This window comes from Centropristis striata, chromosome 2 (genome assembly GCF_030273125.1).
Source record: "Centropristis striata isolate RG_2023a ecotype Rhode Island chromosome 2, C.striata_1.0, whole genome shotgun sequence".
In the NCBI taxonomy this organism is placed as follows: domain Eukaryota; kingdom Metazoa; phylum Chordata; class Actinopteri; order Perciformes; family Serranidae; genus Centropristis; species Centropristis striata.
In genome coordinates, this window is record NC_081518.1 from 2,203,267 (window position 1) to 2,210,079 (window position 6,813).

Below are 6,813 nucleotides of genomic sequence, written 5' to 3' on the forward strand. Positions count from 1 at the left end.
TTTTTTCAGGGAAGATGAACGGCCCCGCCCCCTGGTGGTTGGTGGACTACTGGTGTAGAAAGTGTTGATTAGATATGCAGGAGAGACGCATTTTAAAATGGAAATATCAGTGATGATAGGATGATTTAATCGTGGGAAAAAAATTCTATTAATTGTGCAGCCCTAGTACATATTACTAAATTAATGTCAGAGTAGGAACTGGACTCATTGTTTCACTAGTATTGTGTCATGTTGAAACAGATGTTTCAACACAGTCAACTCTGGACTTTTTCCTCCCAGCTGTTCTGCTTCCTGTCACTTCAGCTGTTGCATAAAAACTGTTACTAGTTTATCACACACTAATAGAATCTGATGCAATAAAACACCTGCAATAAGTCCTTCACTTGTATATAGTTTGTTTACACTGAGGTGTTAACAATCCACGTGTCTGATCATTTAGATGATGTTGCATTAGAGTGTTTGAGGATAATAATATGAGTTATTATCTAAATGTATGAGGTATGTTCCTTCTTTCTCTAAACAGATACTGTGATGAATCACTGATTGTCTTGCAAAATACTGGGCATCCCAGAACTGACCACATCATCTTACTGTCATATTGTTACATTAGCATGTGTCACTCAACATTGTGCAACATTTAAAAGAATAAATAATTAATAAATAAATAGTTCAATAAACACCAGCTCTGTATTTGTTTGTATCTCTTTATGTACGATTGTCAAGTTAGACCATTTAAAATAAAGAATAAGTGTTTTCTGCACTATATGTTCAGTAAAGAAAATAACATCAGACAACATAACTGCTACTACCACTAGAGTTGTTCCGATTCTAATACCAGAATCCTGTATCGGCTCCGATACTGCCGATAATGCTGCATCGGTATCGTTGAGTACTGGAGTCCAGACACCGATCAGATACCACGTCATTTATTAAATTAGTAAACTATTTACTGGTTCGCTCCGTTAAGCTCTGGCACTTCTCTTAAAACAGTGACGCTGTTTTAGAGGGACGAGGAGGAATTGATGACGTCACACAGACACAACAGACTAACGATAGTGTGTCAGAGCAGGTTGATGGAGGCTACGAGCTAAGCTAAGTAGCTCTATCATGTCGGTGGTGAGGCAATATTTCACACTGGAACCTCCCTCCAGTCAGACTGAGACATGTAACGTGTACAAAGATAAAATCTCTATGGAGGCACGAGTGATGCTAGTTTCAACACAAGCAATTTAATGAAACATCTGAAGACGAGTCACCCTAAAGAACACGATGAATTACCTAAAACAAAAACGGAAAAGAAGGACGAGCTGCAGCAACAAACTCTGGAAGCAACGAGAAAAATCCCCAGAGACGTAAAAGATAACAAGATAACAGACAAAATCCTGGAGTTTATTCTCCTGATGACCAACCTGTCTGTCTGTCTGTTGTTGACAATGTGGGATTTTGCCACCTTTTCATAACATACTGATATCGGATCGGTACTCGGTATCGGCACAAGTATCGGTATCAGGAGGGAAAAAATGGTATCGGAACATCTCTAACTACCACAACTGGTATCCAAAACATGAAATCTTTTTAAATGACTTTGAGCAACCAGGACTCATATAATAAGCAACATTTAATTCCTTAAAGAGCCTTTCTACCCAGTAATACTGTAGCTTTAATCATAGCTGTTATGAAGAGCATTTAACTCTGATTTGGACCTCATTACACTGAGAAATACATTGCAAAAAGGGCTGTCTAAAAACAAGATAACAACACTTTAAGAATAATCTGTAGTTATGTGTTTTCACATGGAGCAGAGGACCGCACACTTGATAAAAACTGATCCTGAAGAGAACGTGGAGCTTTAAGAGGGAGAAACCAGACTGGAGACCCACATGTTGATCCTCAGGTGGGGAAATTTGGAAACATCTTTTATAATTAGCAACAGAAGAATTGTAAAGACTTTAGATTTCAAAGTCACCATCTCAGGATCCAATGCTGCACATGCCAACATTATGAAACATTTTCTAACTTTTTGCAGTGCAGGGCGGGACTCTGAGGAGGGAGACCTGAGTTCAGGTTGGTTAACAAGCTTTCACTGCAAAACTAAACATTCCTGACACATCCAGAGGAAAAAACTGTGTAACTGCCCGCCTCTCTGACCTCCCTCTGGACGGCAACAAGCAGCACATCCAACACCAACATCACACAGTCCAGAAGATTTATAAAGGAGAGAGGAGTCAGTGTGATCAGAGAGGAGAGACAAATAAACCTAAACTGGAGCTGCTCTCATCCTCAATCCCTGAATCCTTCACCTCTCCAAGGCCGGATTAACCATATGGGCAACTGGACAATTGCACAAGCAAAATATCTGGTTATCTCTCACTTATATGTTAAACTGTCCATCAGAGCCGTTGCTCAAAAATGAATTTTTGAGGTGATTTCAGGGTGATTTCTGTTTAAAATGAGCTGAGGACCAAAATGCTGCTTGATTCTAGATTCTTGATTTTTGTTTGTGTCTTGTCTTCCTCTGTGATGGCTCTATCAATTCAATACATTAGTGCTGCTGGGAATAAGTGTTGTTAAATTAATATTGGATGCTTTGAAAGTGGTTGCTTACTTATTTTTTTGTGAAAATTTAGACACTTTCGTCCCGATCTCGTTCTATCTTTTTCTATCTTTTTGTACGGTGTCCTTGAGTGCCAAGAAAGACACCTTCCAAATAAATTGTATTATTATTATTATTATTATTATTATTAATATTATTATTATCTATGTAGTGGATGAATAGTTCTATGAGGACATAGTGGTGCATTTGTAGTTCTATGAGGACACTGTGGTGCATTTGTAGTTCTATGAGCGTTTGCACATCTGTACATGAAAATGCACTTGATGACAGTTAGTTATTTATGTATTGAGTATATTAACTGTATATTACTGTAATTTATTCTGTATTTTGCCAGATTACGGTGATCCTGGGGTCGTGATGATGGGGCCCTTGAATATTGTTGCCCAGGGTACTACACGACACTAAGATTTTCAACTCGATACCGATACTCAGGAAAATATTCGATACTCGATACCATTTTCGATACCACAAGGATAAAAACAAAGACCCCAAAATTGAACAGAAATGTTTTTAACAACAAGAAAAATGCAACATGTAAAAATGAACAGAACCACAGGTTAAATATTTATAATAAAAAACAGGTTGTGCAAAAAGAAACTGCAACTATGATAACAAGCTTAAGATAAAAAGACACAGAATTACCAAAAACAGACACAAAATTACAAAAAAAGACACAAAATTATTTAAAAAAGATATAAAATTACCAAAAAAGACACAAAATTACCAAAAAAAGACACAGAATCACCAAAAAAAGACACAGAATTACCAAAAAAGACACAAAATTACCAAAAAAAGACACAAAATTACCAAAAAAAGACACAAAATTATTAATATAATATTTATAATGAAAACAGTTGTGCAAAAAGAAACTGCAACTATGATAACAAGCTTAAGATAAAAAGACACAGAATTACCAAAAACAGACACAAAATTACAAAAAAAGACACAAAATTATTTAAAAAAGACACAAAATTACCAAAAAAGACACAAAATTACCAAAAAGACACAGAATTACCAAAAAAGACACAAAATTATAAATATAATATTTATATATTTATAATGAAAACAGTTGTGCAAAAAGAAACTGCAACTATGATAACAAGCTTCAGGTCTGAGGTAGTGCAAAAACAATAAATAAATACAATAAACAATAACAATTAGAACAATATTTTGCATGCTGTGCACAATATTAGGCAAGCTTGATAAATAAGTCGACTTTTCTCTGCTTCATTCTGGGACTTCAACAGAGAAAATAACACTTTTCATCGATACTTTTGAAAATGAGTATCGTATCCGGATACAACATTTGAGTATCGATACTTTTTTTTGAGTATGGATACTTTTGACAACCCTTCAGGGTCCAGCAGAGTGTTAATGTGGCCCTGTTCCTGTCTCCTGGCTGGAGGCAGCCTGAGGTCTGGCTCCGGCTCTGTGTCAACATGCTGTACCAGCTCTGGTGCTGTGATCCAGCAGACACCACACCCTGCTCCCCTCTCCTCCTCCTCATGCCCCCCTTTATAACACCAAACCTCTAGCAGCTCCTCTGTCTGGGCCCTTCTCATGGCTCTCATGAATTTTATACCAGAGTGACAGACAGGTCAGACGACACGTACAGAAACAGATCTAGAGCCTGGGAACTGGTCCCTGAGCTGCTGGTGGTCTGAGTCTGATCCTGATCCACCTCACCACGAGGATCAATGTAAACAACAGCTCACGTCACAATAGAAACGTCTGATTTATCATATTTTTATAGATGCTTCCTCACTCTTGGTACTACGTTGCCCCCTAAAGCCCTAAAGGGTTTTTATTGTACAGGTGACTAAAATATTGGCATTGCATTTTGAGAAACTACCTACTAAACTCACACCCTGAATATATATCTGTAAACACCGTAAATGTATATTTACAGATTTGTTGTTTTTTGAAAAATACATTACTATACTGTAAAATACACTGGCACCCAGTTTGTAACAAAAATAACTATAAAAATAAGCATCACTGTAATTTTTGCATTTATCTTTTGTAAAAAAAAAATACATTTTCTCACTGTTAAATGTACTAAACTCCATATCTCTAACAAAATATAGCCTACTGTAATATTTAATGGTAAAATCTTTAATTTATGCAGCATTTATAGCAAGTATTTTCTTGTCAATTATATGGCAAAACAGCGTTTCTTTTGATGGAAAAAACTTTTTATTAATATAGTAAAAAATGGAATAAAATGGCAATCTTGAAACGTGAAATCAACATTGCCAATATATTTTTACCGTAATATTAGAAAAAAGTTCTACTGTATTTATTACGGTAAAGTTCTGGCAACCACAACTGCCGGGTTTTTGTTTTGTTTTTTACCGTAAAAACAACATTTTCTTTAGTTTTTTACAGTGTATGTGTATATGTGTAACTCCTGCTCTCCCATTGACATTTCCTCAGTGAAGCTGCAGACTCAATGAATGGCCGTGTCCTGCCAACAGCCTCTTTTACAACTTCTACAAGTTCACTCTGCCATTCTGTTTAAATCAATAAATCTTTTTAAAAAATTGAAAAATTTAGCTTAAATCACACGAAATTATCTCAGTCATGAAGTGTTCTTTTTGCAGCGTAACGTGCATAAAAAAAACAGATAAAACTTGAGAAAAGTCAGACTATTCTAGTGAAATCCTGCTAAACCACAACGTGCATGCAGCTCCAGAACAACACATAGTTAATAAAAGTGAATAATGGTTCATGCTGCTCACCTCTATCTGTCTCTCTGTGAATCCAGCTGATATTTCGGGTCAGTTTCCTGTTTTATTCCTTAGTGAGGAGCTCAGAGTGGCGGAGGTCCTGGAGCCCAACAGGAGCTGAGTGAGAGGAGAGCAGCTCTCACAGCCTTATATAGAGAAGGAGAGGAGAACCCCTCAGGAGGAAAACATGACTCCTCTCCCTCCTCCTCCTCCTCCTCCTCCTCCTCCTGCCAGCCTCCTGGAGGAGGATATGTTCTTGGCAGAGCGCGCGCAGTGTGCGCACGGTGACGCGGAGCCGAGTGAGAAAAAACTCCAAATATTGTAAATCAGCAGCTGAGAGACGAGTCATCAGATCTGAATCATGTTTCAGCTTCAGATTTTATCAGATATGTTTCTGAAAACTTTACAGACAAAACAGGAGCATCATTTATTACTGCTATCGTTATTACACACACACACGTACACATATATATGTATGTATATATATATATATATATATGTATATTTACACATACATATATGTATATAAACACACATGTGTATATTTGCATACATATATACGCATATATATGTGTATATATACATACACACATATATGTGTATATATGTATACATATATACACACACACATATATATGTGTGTTTATATGTGTATGTGTATATATATACACACATACATATATATATATACATGTATGTGTGTGTATATATATACATATATACACATAGATACATACATACATACATCTATGTGTATGTGTATATATATATATACACACACACATACATATATATACAGTACACTTACGTGTGTGTGTGTATGTATACATACACATGTATGTGTATTTATGTATATATATGTATGTATACATTTACACATACATGTGTATATATATACGCATATGTGTGTGTGTGTGTGTGTATATATGTGTATATGTATACACATATATACACACACACACACATATATATATATATATATATATATATATATATATATAGACTGTAGACTAATCTTTTATTTATTTATTTATTTATTTATTTTGGGGGAAGGGAGGGGTGTTAATACGGGAATGGGTTATGATGTTATTTATGAATCTGTGTGAATAACAAAAACCTGAACCGTCATCAGATGTTTTCCAGTAATATATTCTATGAGCTGGCTTCAATAAGGATTCAATAAAAATTAAAAAACTGATTAAAAAAAAAAACAGGAGCATATCACTTTAGAATAAGAAGCATATTCTGAAAAAAATGTTGCGTATGGTTTTACATTTTTCACATTAAAGCAGCTAAAGGGACATTTCTGTTCTGATTCTCTTATTTTTTGCTTTTTATCATGTTTGTTTAACATCCAAACAAACAACAAAGTGATCACATCATGATGATGATTTGAGTTGGTTGCAGCTTTACCTCTTCAGATCAATGACCTCATCATAAACTAACCAGAAGTAGGAAATAAAAGTGAAA